This window comes from Balaenoptera borealis (assembly GCF_965194805.1).
Source record: "Balaenoptera borealis genome assembly, chromosome: 4".
Classification (NCBI taxonomy): Eukaryota; Metazoa; Chordata; class Mammalia; order Artiodactyla; family Balaenopteridae; genus Balaenoptera; species Balaenoptera borealis.
The window spans coordinates 11589228-11609658 of NC_138861.1; the positions used below are offsets into that span (position 1 = coordinate 11589228).

The window sequence follows — 20431 nt, forward strand, 5'->3', positions numbered from 1 at the left end:
TGACCAAGAAGAGGAGGTCTTTTTACTTGTGGCAGCTGAGTTATATGATATTAAAAAAAGAAAGTCTAGGTTTCCTCTGAGGGTCATTGAATTCTTACATTCTTAAAAGACAGATTCCTTACAAGGACCACTAACTAGAATAGGCAGGAAATTACTGGTTCTGGAATGACTGTTCCATGTCTAAGTAATGTATCAAACAGTAAGCAGCCTACTAACAACTCAGAAAAATAGAAATGAGGGGGTTTACAGTGACCCTCATATTGACAGGTTCCAGATTCAACCAACTGCGGATCGAAAATATTTTTTAAAATTCCAGAATATTCCAAAGAGCAAGGCTTGAATTTGCTTGGCGCTGGCAATTATTTATATAGTATTTACATTGTATTAGATATTATACATAATCTAGAGATGATTTAAAGTATACGGGAGGATCTGAGTAGGTTATATGCAAATACTATGGTATTTTATGTAAGGGACTTGAGCATCTCTGAATTTAGGTGTCCAAGGGGGGGTGGTCCTGGAACCAATCCCCTGCAGATACCAAAGGAGGACTACAATTAGCTTTTAATTATTGGCAGGGCAGCACCAAGATTTAAGTAAGATGAATCCAAATTATTTCTTTAGTGAAGAACATTGTGGACTATCTACCTTGAGCGGAAACTGGGTTAGGCATTGCGTATTTAAAGAAACGTAAAACAAGTTTTGTTTTTGTTTTACTTTTTAAGGTTTTATCATATCTTTGTTCAGATAATCTCTTTCCACAAACTGCCATATCCACAAAACAGAACTGGTAGGAAGTAGAACTCAGATGAGTAGAATGAGCTGTCTTCCTCTCTGTCTTTTCTTCTTTCTATCCCTTTTTGTCTGCCTCTCCTTAGCTTCAACTACCTTCTCAACAATAAAAATAAAATATGACTCAAAATAAAATTTAGTTGGGTATCAATAGTATCAGATTCAAGAGAGCAGATAAGCTAGGTATTGCTACTTTTACTATTCCCTCATGTGAATCTTGTACTTTAAAAAAAAAAAAGGTAACCAAATTTACCTTGGGACTATACAACACCAGCATTACCTTGGTTATAACATGCCACTTTAATTTTACTAAATACATTTTACTTTTATTTTACAATAATTTCATATTTATAGGAAAGTTAGAAGAATTGTACCCAAAACTGCCTTATATCCTTTACACAGCTTCATCAGTCATTAAGTTTTACCACATTTTTTCCTCTTTCCTCTTCTCTGTAACACATAGACACATACATCATTTATATTATTTTCCTGAAGCATGTGAGAGTTATTTTACACATTATGACCCTTTATTCCTAAATACTTCAGCATGTATTTTCTGAGAACAAGGATATTCTCTTACATCACAGATTAAGTGTCAAAATCAGGAAATTTAACCTTGACACGTTGTCTTGTTTAACATAAATCCATATTCAGTTTTTCCTAATTGTTTCATTTTTTTAAAAAATCCAGGCTCCAATCCAGAGTCATGTGTTATGTTTAGCTCTCAGGTATCTTTAGCCTCTCTTAATCTGGGACAGTTCCTCACCATTCTTTATTGCACATGCTGTTTCCACTCGTGACAGTTATTTTGTAGAATGTTCTCCAATTCATGTTTCTCTGGTATTTCACTATTAGGTTCAGCTTATGCAGTTTTTGGAAGGAAAACTACATGTGTGATATTTGTGTTCTTAGTGGATCACATCAGGAAGTATATGATGTCAGTTTGTATCATTACTGGTGATGCTACACTTGATCCCTTGGTAAAGATGGCGTTTACTAGGATACACCACTGTAAAGTTGTTATAGTTCCCCTTGTTAATTAATAAGTAATCTCTGGAAAAATATCTGAAGCTATGTAAATATTGTTTTCCACCATTTTTTACCCAGAAGTTTTAGTATCCATTGATTCCTGCCCCAAATTATTTTTTTCTATGTTACTTAGTAATGATTTTATAGCTCTGTCATCTCTTCCGTAATGAATATCTGGTCTTGAATAGACTAACACTGGGTGATAAATTTATGCAAGAGGGCTACCTTATAGCAAGTACTGTATGTGTCTGACTAGAGCTTCCAGCTCTGGGACTGGAAATGTTTTACTGAATACTTTTATACTCTACATTGGTATTATGAATTTCAGGTTATCTACCTATCCCCTAATAATTTCAAGAGGAACTAGTTGACCATGAATGGTTTACTGTTAAACCCTATACTGAAATATGTGTTAAATTTTATTTTGGGTTGAGTTACTCTTTTGAAAGAAGGAAAGAAAGAAGGAAAGAAAGAAAGAAAGAAAAAAAGAAATTTATGTATCCGTACTATTGCATTCATTTATTCAATTAATGTTTATTAATTATCATTTAAGTACTAGATTGTGTTAAGCCCTGGATATTCAGTAAAAACCTCAAAAGGGTCTAGGCTGCTAGAGGTCTTAGGATGTAGCAAAAGAAAAAAAAGTAAAGAAACATGTATAATTATGTTATACATGCTTTTAAGGCACTATTAGCAGGTTAGTAGAGTAGTGGCACAAAAGAGAGTGGTAACAAAAGGTTTCATAGAGTAGGTAGTGTCTTCAAATAAGAGTAGTTGCTGTAAAAGTGTAATTTTTTTTTAACATCTTTTTTGGAGTATAATTGCTTCACAGTGGTGTGCTAGTTTCTGCTCTATAGCAAAGTGAATCAGCTATACATATATATATCCCCATATCTCCTCCCTCTTGCATCTCCCTCCTGCCCTCCCTATCCCACCCCTCTAGGTGGTCACAAAGCACGGAGCTGACCTCCCTGTGCTATGCAGCTGCTTTCCACTAGCTATCTATTTTACATTTGCTAGTGTATATATGTCCATGCCACTCTCTCACTTTGTCCCAGCTTACCCTTCCCCCTCCCCGTATCCTCAAGTCCATTCTCTGTGTCTGCATGCTGTAAAAGATGATTTTTAAAAGTTGAAAATATGACTTACATACATGTCAAAGATTTATTTAAAGAAATTAATAGGGGAACCAATAAAAATAAAAGCTTGTTCAAAGAGGATTTGAGGAACATGTTATTAATAAGAAGTTTAAAGAAATATTAGAATAAGTCTGTTAGTTTGATTATAAAACTGCATAATGTCTTCCAGGACAATAAACTGTAAAATTTGGGATGATCTTTGCTACTGGACTGAAAACATTTGTATCTCTATTGGATACAAATCTACAAGTTAACACATAGCTCCACAGAGTCTGAACTCTTAGTTAATATAGCAAAGTCAAAAGCAGGGCAGTCTCCTCAAGAATTAAATAATCTGTCAGTTTGACCTGGAAAGATTCACAGTCATCCTCTCAGCCTTATCCTAATATTTGGATATTTTTTTCTTAACATTGTTCTCTTTGATCTCTTAACTATGTCTTCCAAAGATTATTTTATCGTTGTTATATATTACTATATTATAAATATAACTATATGTCTGTTACATATATTAATATTTTTATAAGATTATTACTGATCTCAGAAAAAAGGCTGATATTATTTTCTATTATGGACTACTTATTTACTTTTGTGTTAATTAATATTAATTAATTGCGTGTGCCTCCTTGAGCATAATGTATTGAGTAACTACTATCTGGAAATGCCATTAAGAAACATAGGAATAGATCTCTTAAAAGGTCTTTAGGGCTTCCCTGGTGGCGCAGTGGTTAAGAATCCGCCTGCCAATGCAGGGGACACAGGTTCGAGCCCTAGTCCGGGAAGATCCCACATCCCACATGCCGTGGAGCAACTAAACCTGTGCGCTACAACTACTGAGCCTGCACTCTGGAGCCCATGTGCCACAACTACTGAGCCCGTGTGCCACAACTACTGAAGCCTGTGTGCCTAGAGCCCGTGCTCCGCAACAAGAGAAGCCACCACAATGAGAAGCCTGTGCAACGCAACGAACCCCCACTCGCCGCAAGCAGAGAAAAGCCTGCGCGCAGCAACGAAGACCCAACGCAGCCAAAACTAAAATAAATAGAAATTTTAAAAAAATACTTAAAAGCTCTTCAATCCTGAGACTGGGACACTAAGCCTGCCTTTCCATGAAATTTGACTTGTAGTACCTATAAATTTTGTGCATTTTTTTCTTCTAAGGTCTCTAAAATTTGGTAAAGTCTCTGTGTTTCCAGGAAGTAACTAAATTTAAGAGTATATAGTTCTTTCCAAGAGACTCTGAGACTGTATTTCTTGAGAACGGTATTTCTGGTTTGTGCATACTAGGTGTCTAAGAATTGTTTTCCTTTTCCATGGGCACAAAATTTTAATTAATTTGAGCTCCCAAATAGTCAGAAGACAGATTTACAACAATAACAAAATAATAAATCAGATTCTCTGTTGTCTCTCATCTGATCGAGATGAGATCCTTATCATCAACCCAACAGAGATCATCAAATCATCAGACCATTAAATTAGATACCCTGCAGACAGGGAATTATTGGCATGTAAAATCATACTCATAGACATATATATTTTTGGCTACGTGGTTAAGGCTGGCTTTGGTCCACTGCTCCCTGGTCCATCCCCTGGCTGTGGAAAGAAACACAGCTGAAGCCATAGGGTGCTTTCTTAACTACACAGATGTAACTGGCTTAGTGGTTTGAGACCAGAAACAGACTCAGCAGTCTTGAGGCTTCATTGTGGAAAGGAACACAGCCCTAACCAGGAGTTTGACAAGAAACAGATAGAATAACAGAATTTGTCAGAAGCAAAAACAAACAAGCAAACAAATTCATGCAAAATCAGAAGAAAGAAAAAACATAGAAAAGCAGAAAGTCAACAAAAGTAAAACGTTATTGCCACTTGGAAGTCACTTTGGGACCCAAGAAAGGACATGCCTGGACTTAAATAGACTGTGAAGTGACTTCTCCAGCAACGTAGTTTAATTGGCTCTGGCACATGAATCCACTTGGATATCTCAGTGGTTCCTCCAAAACTGTCAAGGTATAATTTTCAAAAGCTTAAAATATGACTTTATACAAATATAGATTGGACAAGAATCAGAGATTTACTCAATTCATTAAGAGAGTGTACATAATGGTAAATTGGTTCGGAGAGCATTTGAGGAACTAGGTATTTATAGCAATTTAATAAAAGGATGTTAGAATGATATTGTAAAATGAATACAAAACCAGTTAATTGTCCTACTGGTGAGTCACCCATTACCGGACAAAAGTGTGTATATCTCAACTGGATACAAATCTACAAGTTACCGTGTAACCTCACTGAGTCAGAACCCTTGATTAGTAGTAAATAGCAAAATCAAACAATGGTATAATCTACAGAATTCAGTAATTCTTGGGAGAGCATTTTAAATAATGCTTCATTATGTAGTCATCTTCCTGGCCCTGTTTCTTAGTTTTGGATAATGGTTCTTTTTTTTTTTTAAAGATTGATTGATTGATTGATTGCTATGTTGGGTCTTCGTTTCTGTGCGAGGGCTTTCTCTAGTTGCGGCAAGCGGGGGCCACTCTTCATCGCGGTGCGCAGGCCTCTCACTATCGTGGCCTCTCTTGTTGCAGAGCACAGGCTCCAGACGGGCAGGCTCAGTAGTTGTGGCTCACGGGCCCAGTTGCTCCGCGGCATGTGGGATCTTCCCAGACCAGGGCTCGAACCCGTGTCCCCTGCATTAGCAGGCGGATTCTCAACCACTGTGCCACCAGGGAAGCCCCCGGATAATGGTTCTTAACACATCTATTGCCCCATGGTGAGCTCAAGAGAACAGCAGTTTAGATCTGGAGCAATTCATGAGTAATTGCATTAATGCGTGAAGCTTTCCTGTAAGGCAGAAGTGTTGGAAAAGAGCTGAGATCATACAGTGGATACGGAGGGGAGATAGGGAACAGCTAGGTCAGGGAGAGTCAAGAATTAAAATAATAAGAATTTTGTAGGAATTCGGGAACCACTGATGGTTTTAAGCAAGAGAGTGGCGTAAATATGCTTTTTAGAATTATTGTTCACCTAATTTTAAATGACTTAAATGAATTCAGTAGGTAGCTATAGGTTATAATGATAAATACCTTACATGGAAAAATGGCAGTGATTTTTTATTATTATTATTGTGTGAAAACAAAATAGCATATTGCTTTTTCTTGACATTTGAGGTAAACTTTTTATATTCCTATTTGGTTGAGACACTGCTGCTATATTAAAACTATTCTCTCAGCACTTAGTCAAAGTTTCATTTTATTTATTCAATTATGTATTACATTTTACTTTTGTTTCTAAAAATTGTGAAATTGTGTAGTTAAAAACTTTGCCATTAGTGAATAATTACTGAATAATTACTAACCTATCAATTAAACCTCTTGTGGAACATAGCAATAAAGATATTCTTAGGAGAAGAACACTGATTTATGCCTGTTTGGGCTATTTTTCTTTACTCGACAATTTGTTTACCTTTCTTACATTACAAAGTATATAATTATACTTAGCTACAAAGTATCATAATTTATTAGCTACTGAAGTCACACAGCCTAATTTACGAACATCCCATTTTTCTAGCCAAACCATTTTCTTTGTAGTCACTAACCAAACTTTCAACCTGTAAGATGTCCATATAACCTTGCACTCAGGATAGTATGAAAGGTGACACAAGATAATAGGAGTTTATAGAAACAGAATATCTTATTTATGTGCAGTGGTGGTTGTGAGTGTAGGGATTGATACTCTAACTGCATTGTGATTAGCAGTGTTTTTGTTTTGTTGTCTGTGTGTTCATTCTGGAATCAGATACTTTCTTCAAAGTGCGTCTTTTTACTAACTGTGGTAGACATGAAGGAACAAGGGGATAAAGATGCAATCTATCTGAGCTGATTACAAGATTCTCTTCTAATCAGGGTGACGTCTTATGATTAAGAAAGAAAAATTAACTGTCACATAAGCTTTTTAATCGATAGTAAGGGAAGTGCCATACTTATTTTCTAAACTGCTTTCTGAAACAGTTCAGGGAGTGAACTTAGACACCAGTCTAAGTAATTAATGATGGGTAGATTAGAAATGAGAAATATAAACAACCATGTCTGTAAAGAAGGAAGAAGCAGTGATTTACATATAAGCTTGCAGGTCATAATTATGTTTGAATATTATTAGGAGATATTCAGATCATTTTTTTTCTGATGCCTAAAAACATAGGCTTTTTATGACTATTTCACCTATAATTTTCATAAACATTTTATAACATTTTTCCTCTTTTTTAACCCTCATCAAAGCAGATATTGGGCTGGCCAAAATGTTCGTTCAGTAAATGAGGTACGTTCAATAAAGTTCTTGGTGAAAATGAAAAAGATGTCTTTTATTTTTACTTAAAACCGAACAAACTTTTTGGCCAACCCAATAGTCAATAAATTAGTTCATATTTAAGAATAGGGAAATTGTCAAGTTATATTTATTGGGAGTTTATTATGTATCATGGATTACATAATCACTTTTCATGTGAGAAATATTATTGTGTGCTTACAATTCTTTCTATGAAAAATTCTCACTAAAGAGCTCTTTGCACTTTTATTAAATGGCTGGAGTCATTAAAATTTTCTCTGATTGGACTGAATCCTGCCTTCCTTTAGCTTATGTCTAGTTCTCTGATGCAACATATACGTCGAGTCCTTCAGATATTTAAAGTGTCTTAAAAAACATTTATGGCATTTTTATAAAATAAGGAGGCTTAAAACCTGCATATTCTTTCAATATTAAGAAGCCTCACCATTTTCTCTATTCCATTTATAGTCTTTCTTAAGAAAAAAAAACTTTTAAAACAAGTAATATCCATTTACAAATAGCATAAATCACATATAATCTGCACACTGAGTAGAGAATGATAATTCATTTTTTTTGGATGTTAGACCCTGAAATTTCTTGACGTTGAAAAGTTACTTTATTATTTCCTTTTTTGACTCAACCATGGAAATTTTCACAGAATGATTACTTTGTCTATTAGCTTGATGAATTTAACTGACAAAGGACCAAAGAGACAATAGAATTATTTATTTTAGTTGTATAGATTTGGTTAAAGATTTCTCTTTAAGATAACAGATGTGTAGAATGATATTTCAGATTCTAAACCTAGGATTCTGCATGGGTCATAAGAAAATATAAAATGAATAAAAACACTTGTGACCAAATTGAGCTAACAATTCTGTGCTTTCATTCATAGAATATTGTTTAGTCTCAACCAGTTTTCATATCTGTTCTTAAGGTTAATTTGAAATATTGGTTTTAAGTAAAAATAGGAACAGCGGGTTAAGACTTCAAAAAAATTTTTTTTAAATTTCTGATTGCCCTTATCATCATGCAGGAAGAATTTATAACACCCTGGTCCCTGTCCTTGAGGACATGTGTCTGAGATTTATGTTTCTGAGTCGAGGTATTGAGTAGAGAAGTTTACTTTTGCTCATATTGTCATGAAAGTAGTCATTTCTGGTGATGATGTGTGCACGTGTGCACTTTGCTAATGTAAATCCAATATGTGAAAACACATTTATAAAACTGAACTTGGAAGCTCTTATTTTTTGTATAAGATTTATTTTAAATACCTTCAGTAAAAAATCCCTCTTTTGCATTCATAAGCAGCAAGAACTCATATTTATTAAGGACCATCTATAGGGTGGCTTCAAGTCTAGAATCAAGCGTGAACACATAATAGATGGTTTCTTGATATAATGTTATAAAATACAAGACATAAGAGTCATACAAGTCATACTTGGCCCAGAAAATGAGATGAAGTGAAAAGAAAATAGAACTTGGAATCAGAAAATCTGGATATAGCAAGGTACTTAACTCTCTTGTATTTTCACAACTCTGAGCTGAAAAACTTATGTTTTCAATGTCTATTTCACATAGTAGTTGTGAAAATTAAATGGGGTTTAAATTAAAATACATGTATTTGTCAATCAAACTGATAGCAGCCAAGTTAAGTTTCTGTTGTGTATATATGTGAGAGGGGCACCTTTTTAGTGAGGGCTGATTTCAAGATCTCAAATCCCACTTCAAATCACCATCCTTAGCAGAGTTTCAGCCATGGCAGCCAGCAGCCTTGAGCAGCAGGGGGCCTCCTAGAAGCCAAGCCAGCAGCCAGATTTGTGAGCAGTGTTTTTACAATGTGGAAATAAAATCACTCCCCTGGTTGTTCAGAGTTTTAAACTGAAAGACAAGAAGTTCAAATAATAAAGACAAGGGGGCCTTGAAACCTCTTTTACTGGAAGACCATCTACCTGGAAAATGTCGTGATCCTTCATTTCCATCTAGTGTTGAGATAATATTGTCTGGCCTTCACAAAAAAAACCCATCTCTATGACTAACTTTGCTTATATCGGAATCAGTAAGGCCTGAACTTCTGTCCTCTATTTCAGTGTACCAGAGGTCCCTTCACGGATTATGCCTGTGAGGGGTGGAAGATGAAGAAAGCAGGATAGGGCAGAAGAATAAATTGCACTGATCTGTAGCACTGACCTTTCAAGCTGAGAAGGTCCTTTATATTTGTCCCAAATTGAGACAAGGGAAGCATTCTCTATACTTTCACATTGACCAGTAGATGCAGGCTGCCATGAGAAGATATTGTGACCCACCTTGGGTGAAGTAGCAAGAGCTGAGAGCTGAGGCCAAGTTCTGGAAAGGGGTTCAGTTGAGAGCTGTTCGTTGCCAAAACACAGCACCTGGGGGATGCATGTGTCAGTCCCAGATGTGGGGCTCTAGGGAGTATACCACTTTAGCTGTCATGATATCTAATTTAATCTTCTCAGGAAGCCCATTATCCTTATCCACATTTTGCAAATGAGGAAACTGAGGTACAGAGGAGATTAAGAGCCGAAAAATGTGCTAATGTAGTGGTTTTTAATATTTTTTTCAGGACCCCTTGACATTCTTAAAAATTATTGAGGACTTGAAAGAGCTTCTGTTTATGTGGGTTATATCAATTATTTTTTACCATACTAGTAATTGAAACAGACATTTGAAAATATTGTCATTTTCAGATAACAGTAATTAACTGTTTATATGTTAAATAAAACGATTTTATGAAAAATAACTATTTCCTAAACCAAAAAAAAATTAAGGAAGACAGTGGCATGGCTTTACATTTTTGCAAATCTGTTTATTACCTGGCTTAATAGGGGACAGCTGGGCTCTCAATCTACTTCTGCTTTCAGTCTACTGCAATATGTTGTTCTGTAAGAAGATTAGGCCTCACACAAATATGTAGTTGGAAAAGGATAGTTCCTTACTTAAAGTTTAGTTGGTTGTGGGATCTGAAACCATTTCAGTAAACTTTTCAGACTCTGAAGTAAATGATGCTGCCAATCTTCATAGTATACTCTTGTGAAGGCCTTCTTCTCTCATGTTCTTCAAACATGTCACCCTCAGTTCCAGTTCTTGGACCTGGTGCATCTTGTTATCCTGCTCTATTAGTATCTCATGCCTCTTCTTTACTTACCCCGTTCTAGTTACTGCTAAATGTCTAATTCAGGTCCTTCCCTTGTGAAACCCTCTTTTAATGTTCCAGACTTCACTGATTTAAACCTCTGTTTTGATTTTCTGTAACTCGGTTGGTTTATACGATCGCTTTCATTCATTCGAGTCCTATGCAGTTTGGTAATAATATTGCTCACATTTTTACACAGGAGGAAACTGAAGCACAGAAACAATAAGTAGCATTTAGTAACTTGCCCAAAGTCATAAAACTAGTAAATTTAGGCATAGGTCCAGAAAATCTGACTCTACAGTCTCTCCCTTTAATCCTTACTTTAAAGGAAGAGGAAATGAATGCTCTTGATTTAGAGATTGAATATTTGGTAGTTTGTCTTTTTCTACCTGATACTATGAGCATTAGAAAATACTGATTATTCATTGACATTATATATCTTGATTAGCTGATTAACCATTAGTTAGTATTCTTCAGGTATTTTAAAGATTAAAACTTCTAAATTTACTCTGAATAGGATACCCTTCTCATGATAATCCATTATAAGGAAATTGTCCTTTAAGTTTTAGCAACTAGCTGTGCCATCTTACTTTGTAATTACCATCTTATAGCCTTTACAGAACTTTGTTCCTTTTCCTCAGTACACTTATCCCAGTTTATGATTATACATTTGTTAGTGTTATAAATTGATTAACATCATTCATCCAACAGTATACTATAGACTTCATGATAATAGTAATGGTTTCATTTGATGATCATTATTGTAGTCTCAGCAAGGACATAGTGCCTGGCAGTTATGGATACTCAATAAACATTTATTGACTGAATATCATAACCTTAATGCAGAGAACATTGGTATAACAGAAGGTAGCTTGTGTTACCATTGCTACCTGATTTATATCAGTAGCAGTTGCCTGATTTAAATGACATATTCTCAGTATTTCTCAGGATTTTAGTATATTTATTCTCAGTATTTTTTTTTGAGTAAATGAAAGTATGGAGCCAAAAAGTAGCCCTTAAGTTGAGCCAATTAAACTCAACCAATATTCCTCGAATGAATAATGCTTAGGGACTATGCTGGGGATAAAACAATGAACAAGCCCCAAGTCTTCACAGGATAATCAGGACGAAATATTTTTATTTCCTTTCAAAAGATGGCACACTTTTGTGTTTTGCTTGTTTTTCCTGTTTAAGGTGTAACAGAATGAAAATAGCTGGAAAGTTGTTTAAAACAAGACACGAATATAATATCAATGAACAAAGAAAGCATGAAATACGTATTAAATGAATGGAAGAAAGAAGAAATGGAGAATTGAGGAGATAAAGATTTACCAAGTCACTGTAACCTTTTGTTATTTTATACTTTCTCCTCAATGACAAAAAAAATCTATCTACTACTACTGTTTCCTCTCCAACACTTCAAATGTTTTCATGCCACTAAGAACTTGCTAAAACAGACATAGTCTAACTCATTGAATTACATATTAATTTCTCTGTTGGCCACATAAAAGGAGAATTACTGCAAGTGGTACAAGGACTTTTTTATGTTAAAATATATATCCTAATGCATGATTGTAAGGCTCCAAATGTATTTGTTTATTCTAAAACATTGATTTACATTCGTCCTCAATCACTCAAAGCAAGTGGATTTTGACTCCTTTGTTTTTTCCTAGTAAATTTTCTATGTAATGAAAGAGACTTCTGTTAAAAAAAAGTCCTCAGAGAAAGCAGCAGTATTACTCAAATTGTTTCTGTCAAATTGAATTTTACTTGTGAATTTGTGGTAGCTTAAAACATTTAGAAATCAGACGTTTTGGCATAGTTTATGGGCTCAGAAAAATATATAATTACAACAGTTATAAAGCAATGATAAAAATTAAAAGTTGAATCAGCTCTGGTGCATATTGCGTAATCTGTAATTTTAGACTCTCAGTAATTCAGTTAATTTAACATGCCAACTTTTCTGTGTTTTACAACCTGGCTATTTCAAGCAATTTAATAGGTTTCCCCTTTTTTACTTCTAACTTCCCATAACATTCATGGAAGTCTTGGAAATACTCATATCATTCAGAGTATACCTTCCATTAATTTGAAATTTCATTGTTAATTTTAGTTATTCATCCATTTCAGAGCGTTATCAGCAATACAGCCTAGTGACATTTCTCAAAACGAACATTCAGTTCATCTTGGAATTAGATACCAAGCTGGAACATTAAAAATCTAACCAAATTATTGGATATGCTTAATAACAATGAAGTTTTGAACAAATTTGCAATATATTTTAATACACATTTTAGCATATGACTTGAAAAATGCTCGAGACTTGAATATCAGTAATGGGTTTTCATTGTAAAGAGAGTTACAGTATAATGCAGGAGAAATCATGCATGTTTCCAAATAGAATATGATTTTGAGAACTGTTGTTGTCATTATAGGATTGATAATTTTATGCCTTTTCTGAAAATCACTACATTTAAAAGATCAGCTGAAATATCTATTTTCTCACATATAAATTTTTAACACAACATCTTTACCCCTGCATTTTGAAGTGAATTCATTGAAACTATTATTTGATAAAATGTTTAGCTCTGTGATCTTTTAAGGGTTTCATTAACCTCTTCCTGGATGAAAAATATCTCTTGTTTGTACTTATCTTTAAACTTAACTGGACAAGTTTTAGAAAATATATAAATCAGATTATGATACCTAATAGGTAACATAGCAAGTGAATTTCTGACTTTATGGAGTCTATAAATGTACAAGAAGCAATTTCTAGTATAATATTCTTCCGATAAAATTATTATGAGAACTAAAAATTAATTTTTACATTATCCCCAAGGACCTTAATATTATACTTGTTATTATATTTGTTTTAACTAGTTCAGATAAGTCAAATAAGGTAGCCAATCTTCTATAATATTAACTTTGCCAATCCATTTACATTTATACTGCATTGTATTTTATGGTCAATGGATAAAGAAGCTTTAACCTATTAATGACTGTTAGGCTGTTTAGACATGGATTTCAGTTTCTTTTTTCCTAGGCTGAACCTGACTTATTATTACACCAAATAAGGTTAATAAATACTCTTTTCTTTGGGGATAATGTAGTTGACCTGAATCTGCTTTAATCATGGAGATTAAGTGAGAGTGAGAAATAATAGATTTAAAAGAAACTTAAAATATATTGGAGTATATTTTATTATGAAATACTTATAAACAAATAAAACAATAAAAACTTCTATACCAATTAATAGGTATAATTTTAAAACCTAAGGATTTGGTAGAATAATAATTAGCTGGCACTGATCTGTTCTTCTCAGGGTCACCTCCTCTTTTTTTTTTTTTTTTTTTTTAAAGTTTTTTTTTTTATTTATTGATTGATTGATTGCTTGATTGCTATGTTGGGTCTTCGTTTCTGTGCTAGGGCTTTCATCTAGTTGCGGCAAGCGGGGGCCACTCTTCATCACGGTGCGCAGGCCTCTCACTATCGCGGCCTCTCTTGTTGCGGAGCACAGGCTCCAGACGCGCAGGCTCAGTAGTTGTGGCTCACGGGCCCAGTTGCTCCACGGCATGTGGGATCTTCCCAGACCAGGGCTCGAACCCATGTCCCCTGCATTGGCAGGCGGATTCTCAACCGCTGCGCCACCAGGGAAGCCCCGTCACCTCCTCTTGAAGTACTAAAAATCTGGTTCATCTTTAGTTCCAGAAGGAATTATTGGACACTGTCTAGCAAAATAAGACAGCAGATTGTCTTATTTTAAATGCAGACATTGTATAAGCCCTGAATTTAAGATGAGAGGTGAAAGGGGGAGGTGTACAAAGGGAATGTGTGTATTTTCCAGTTTCTTTAGACCAAGAAAGATAACTTTGAGCTGGGAGTGGGTGAGAACAATCTAACTGATCTGGGAATCTAATACTTTTGTGGAAACAGAATGAATTGATACCATGGTGTATATGAGGCCTGCACACTTGTTCTATTTTTATCATCACCTGACTAGTAATTTCACATGTTTCTCATCATCTTGCTCTCCATTTCTCACCCTAAGTCTTTCAAACATTGACTATGGCCACTTGACTGCCCCTCTCCATTTTTAGAAGGAAATCTTGCCTACCTTTCTTTCCCCAGAGAAAATGGAGATTATGGGAGTTGAACTCAGTATGTCATACCACTTTTTATATATAAATCTGTATATAGTTGCATTCAGCATCATTATTCTTTCATCCCAGTCTTGAAAGAAAATTTATTTGTCAAGAATCTTGTTTACGACGGAAAGAAACATAGTACTGAATATCCCACTGCCACTCTATTTCTCATTTTCTCTTCGTAACCAATACCCTGAAATCTTTCACTTTCTTGCCACCTAGTCAGTTTTCAACACATTCCAGCACTTTATAGACGCTGCTCCCACTAAGGATGCCATAGTTTTTTAATCGTCACTATCAGTGGACTTTATCATCCTTCTCTTCTCTGTGATTTAATATTGTTGATTATTTTCTTATTCTTAAAACACATTTTTTGACTTCGAGATCATTTATTCTTTTTTCTTTTCCTATTCTCTTGCTCATTTCTTCTCAATTTCTTTTGCTAATGCCTTTTCCTTAAGTATGAATGTTCCCTATATCTTTGTTCTGGGCATTTATCTTCTTTTTCAAAGCGTTTTTTCTGAATGATTTAGTCCACTTAACTCTTAGTTGATGACAATAAAATCTTTATTTTCAGGTAAACCTCTTTAACTGGATGACCCAGAGGCATGTCATCTTTGATATATTCAAAATGGATCATCCTCTTATCTTACAAACTTTTTTTCTTCTCCTATTTTCTTGAGGCCCTTATCAGCTCACTTGTCAAAGTCATTTCCCATACCCTTTTTAAATATCAAGATGTATTAATACAGCTTCTTAATTAGCACTTCAAACTGTCATCTGTCCATTCTCACTATCATTGCATGAATTCAGGTAAGGCAGTAGGTAATTACTACCTATTATTTGCCATAAGTGCATTAGCCCTCAAACTGGACTCAATACTTTAGTTTTGATCTGCTATAATATATTCTCACAGTATTCTCATATATATGAAAATTGTACCCAGCCAAATTATTTGAATCTCAGTTAATTTCACTTTGCTTTGCATTCACTTATCCTTCTGCCTAAAATATTCTTGACATAAAAACAATTTGTCTATCTCATATCATATTTCAAGATTTAACTCATGGGACTTCTCCCAAAGTAGTGTGTTCTGTACATACTCTTTTTTATAGTTCTTATGCTTATTTGCATTTATTTGTATAATGTTCATCATTTTTTTTTTTACTGGCTTCTCAGTACAGCATAAATATAGACACTTTTATTTTTTAATCTGCCCTCATGCCAACTGTAATAACTTTGCTTAATAAACATTCAATAAACATTTGCATGAATATTCTCAAAGATATAACCAAATAAGAACAAATAACTTCAAAAGAGACTTATGTGTATTAGATATGCTGATTTATTTTTGCAGAATTTATATCCAATGAAATCCCTTTCTCATTGTCTATATAAAATATTCAATATTTATAAATTCAATTTTCTTATAATATTCATTTGAAAAACTGCAGTCAGACAGTCTGTGATTCCCACCTCTAATAGTCTGTTCATCTGCCAAATATGCAGAGAACAAAAACAGAAGAAAAAATAAAAATGTTCTTTCTAATCAAACGAAGTCTTTGGCATTATCAAATGGTTTATTGTCAGAATCAAATATGGTTTAACCAGTGATAGTCACATTTAAAAGATTGTGTCTGTGTATAAGCTGACATTTAAGAAGAACAGTTAACAGAAATACATGTGGGAATGTTATGGCAGAACCATAGAAGTTGAAGTCATTGATTGCCATGTTACTGACAAAGTATTTGAATGGAAGAAACAAAAAGGGGTCAAGTTGTCTCTTAAACTGTATGGGTGCTATAGGTATTTCTCTTTGCAGTTTTAATATTTTGCAATTGAAAAATTTTAAGAAAAATCTATCAGTTTGTTGTGGTGAAAGCTAAGCAAAGAATACCTTTAAAGAAAACTTGGACGCTGATGCTAACCCTTCCTAATGTGATACTTTATAACACAGATTTTAGGTTCCGTTTTAGTTATTCTTAGGATGAGGAAATGAGAAAATTTCGTGTCTGTTTGAAAATATGCAGTATGAAATTCTTAAATAAATAGTTTCTAGTACAGAAGGTACAATTAATTCTGCTTGGGAGAGTAACTGTCATTCATGTAATAAAGGAACAAATAGATAATCAAAATCATTTACTGAACTTATGCTAGAAGTACTGAGAGTCCAACCATGACCAAGAAACATGGCCCTTATTTTTAAACCCACTCGCCTTATTTCTCTCTTGGATTAATGTAGAATAGTTTACCATAGGGTCTCTCCATATTTCTCTGATCATTTTCCAAACAGTATTTCAGAGTAATCACTATAAAAATGCAGATTTTATCATACCATCCCCCTGGTTAAACCATTTCAGAAATTAACCATTGTTTTTGGAATAAAGAACAAGAACATTTTTTTTTTTCTTTTTCTCTGTAGGCTATGATGGTCTGGTACTACCTGTCTTTGCTGCCTCATTACATACTATTCTCCCCTTTTCTTCCTGTTGTCTAAACACTCTTTCCTTTCTTAATTTCTTTGAATATCCTAATTTCTTCTGCCATAGGATCTTTGCACATTCTGCTTTCTCTGTTTAAGTGCTCTTAAATTAAGTTAAAAAACAATGCAAATAACAAACACTGCTTAGACCAATGGTGATAGAATGTTATATAAAGAATCCTTTGCAAAGTTTGTAGAAGTGCTATGCCTTAACAAAGAAATTTTAGGCATAAATATAAATAACCAGAATGTGATTGTTAAAGTATATTAAAAACTGTATAAATAATCCTAAAATTTAATTCGTATTTTATACAGTTTAATCAGTTTTCTATTTCTTATCACCATGTAGATGTCTCCTTTTTATACACAATGATACAATTATAAATATTTATTTTGTTTTGAGGTATTCTATATAATTATGTGGTATATTAATAATAGTTAGGCTAAGTGTCAGTAAAAGGTTACACTCAACATAATTCCACTTAAGATCAAGATTTAATTTGAATACTAAACTTGAAAGCTTTTTAACTTTGAATGCTTGCCATTATCAAGTAATGTTTCATTTTTCATTTGTCTGAATTTGAAAAGAGCTTTGAAGTACTTGATGAAATTTTATTTGAAAGCGTCAATATGGTCATGATTTAGTGTTACTCAAAAATGTGTGTGAGTGTGTACCTGTGTTTATGCCCTACCTCAGAAATAATGTACTATGATATACTTGCGTGCGTATAAGTACAAGTTATAGTAGACAACACTGTTCTTTGACCTGGTAATGAAAATATTTACAAAGAGCTGTTGCAATTTTCATATTTATTACTTATGCCATGCATCTTATTAATAAAATGTAATAATGTAAATGATCAGCAACTCAGAAACAATCACTTAAATTCTTCCAAACAGCCTTTAATTCAGACTATAGTAGACAATATAATTACTTTAAAATGGAGAAACAGTAAAAATTATGACTTGTAATGTAGATAAGACTTTATAGGGATGTTTATATGCCTTAAAAAAGTGAATATCAAGCTGGTTTTTCTCTAGTTATTTGAAAGAATATATTTTTCTTCCCAGAATACTGTAGCTCTGATTTTTTGAAAGATCTTTGTTTTAAGTTAAAAGGAAGGTTTATTTTTGTTTACATGTTTATCACTTAACTTTTTGTTTGCTTAGTTTTTCTACCCATGATTAAATACATATGGAAGGCTTAAAAAGGATAATTGGAATAAGCAAAAACATTAATATTAGTACACATTTGTCTAGGACTTTTTCCTTGTTTATCAGGCTACAAACTTAAGAAAAACCAATTTCATTTTGGGAGACTGAATACTATATAATTTTAAAACTATACAGTGATAAGTATTAGCATCTTTTAAAAAGAATCTTCTTGGGTAGATAAGAGTGAGCCTTTTAGTGTCTCTTATGGGGACATTAGGATTATTGCATTAGTTTCCTAGCTGATCTCTTTATTCAAGGTGTTTTTTCCCCACAAATTATTGTGCATATCTCTGATAGATAAGTCTTTCTAAACTACTGTATTCATCATAACTCTTAACTACATTTTTTTCTGTCTCGAATATGACTTTATACACTTTTTTAAACATCTTTATTGGAGTATAATTGCTTTACAATGGTGTGTTAGTTTCTGCTTTATAACAAAGTGAATCAGTTATACATATACATATTTCCCCATATCTCTTCCCTCTTGCATCTCCCTCCCTCCCACTCTCCCTATCCCACCCCTCTAGGTGGTCACAAAGCACCGAGCTGATCTCCCTGTGCTATGCTGCTGCTTCCCACTAGCTATCTGTTTTACATTTGGTAGTGTATATATATCCATGCCACTCTCTCACTTTGTCCCAGCTTACCCTTCCCCCTCCCCATATCCTCAAGTCCATTCTCTAGTAGATCTGCATCTTTATTCCCGTCTTGCCCCTAGATTCTTCTGACCATTTTTCTTTTTTTTTTTTAGATTCCATATATATGCGTTAGCATATGGTATTTGTTTTTCTCTTTCTGACTTCACTCTGTATGACAGTCTCTAGGTCCATCCACCTCACTACAAATAACTCCATTTCGTTCCCTTTTATGGCTGAGTAATATTCCGTAGTATATATATGTGCCACATCTTCTTTATCCATTCATCTGTCAATGGACACTTAGGTTGCTTCCATGTCCTGGCTATTGTACATAGAGCTACAATGAACATTGTGGTACGACTCTTTTTGATTTATGGTTTTGTCCGGGTATATGCCCAGTAGTGGGATTGCTGGGTCATATGGTAGTTCTATTTTTAGGTTTTTAAGTAACCTCCATACTGTTCTCCATAGTGGCTGTATCAATTTACATTCCCACCAACAGTGCAAGAGGGTTCCCTTTTCTCCACACTCTCTCCAGCATTTATTGTTTGTAGATTTTTTGATGATGGCCATTCTGACTGGTGTGAGATGATATCTCATTGTACTTTTGGTTTGCATTTCTCTAATGATTAATGATGTTGAGCATTCTTTCATGTGTTTGTTGGAAATCTGTATATCTTCTTTGGAGAAATGTCTATTTAGGTCTTCAGCCCATTTTTGGATTGGGTTGTTTGTATTTTGATATTGACCTGCATGCGCTGCTTGTAAGTTTTGGAGGTTAATCCTTTATCAGTTGTTTCATTTGCAAATATTTTCTTCCATTCTGAGGGTTGTCTTTTCATGTTGTTTATGGTTTCCTTTGCTGTGCAGAAGCTTTTAAGTTTCATTAGGTCCCATTTGTTTATTTTTGTTTTTATTTCCATTACTCTAGGAGGTGGGTCAAAAAAGATCTTGTGGTGATTTATGTCATAGAGTGTTCTGCCTATGTTTTCCTCTAAGAGTTTGATGGTGTCTGGCCTTACATTTAGGTCTTTAATCCATTTTGAGTTTATTTTTATGTATGGTGTTAGGGAGTGTTCTAATTTCATTCTTTTACATATAGCTGTCCAGTTTTCCCAGCACCACTTATTGAAGATACTGTCTTTTCTCCACTGTGTATTCTTCCCTCCTTTATCAAAGATAAGATGACCATATGTGCGTGGGTTTATCTCTGGGCTTTCTATCCTGTTCCATTGATCTATATTTCTGTTTTTGTACCAGTACCATACTGTCTTGATTACTGTAGCTTTGTATTATAGTCTGAAGTCAGGGAGCCTGCTTCCTCCAGCTCTGTTTTTCTTTCTCAAGATGGCTTTGGCTATTCGGGGTCTTTTGTGTTTCCATACAAATTGTGAAATTTTTTGTTCTAGTTCTGTGAAAAATACCAGGGGTAGTTTGATAGGGATTGCATTGAATCTGTAGATTGCTTTGGGTAGTAGAGTCATTTTCACAGTGTTGATTCTTCCAATCCAAGA

General features: G+C 34.2%; 1 protein-coding gene and 1 long non-coding RNA gene across 11 annotated transcripts in view; one reads left to right on the forward strand and one right to left on the reverse strand.

Moving 5' to 3' along the window:
* CCSER1 (coiled-coil serine rich protein 1) overlaps positions 1-20431 on the forward strand; it is a 1297084-nt gene that overhangs the window by 187332 nt on the left and 1089321 nt on the right. The window lies entirely within an intron of this gene.
* Positions 6455-19665, reverse strand: LOC309628625. The gene is made up of 2 exons (XR_014244595.1): positions 14100-19665; positions 6455-13762 (listed from the first exon to the last, which is right to left on the reverse strand). It is a non-coding gene; the product is annotated as an uncharacterized lncRNA (long non-coding RNA).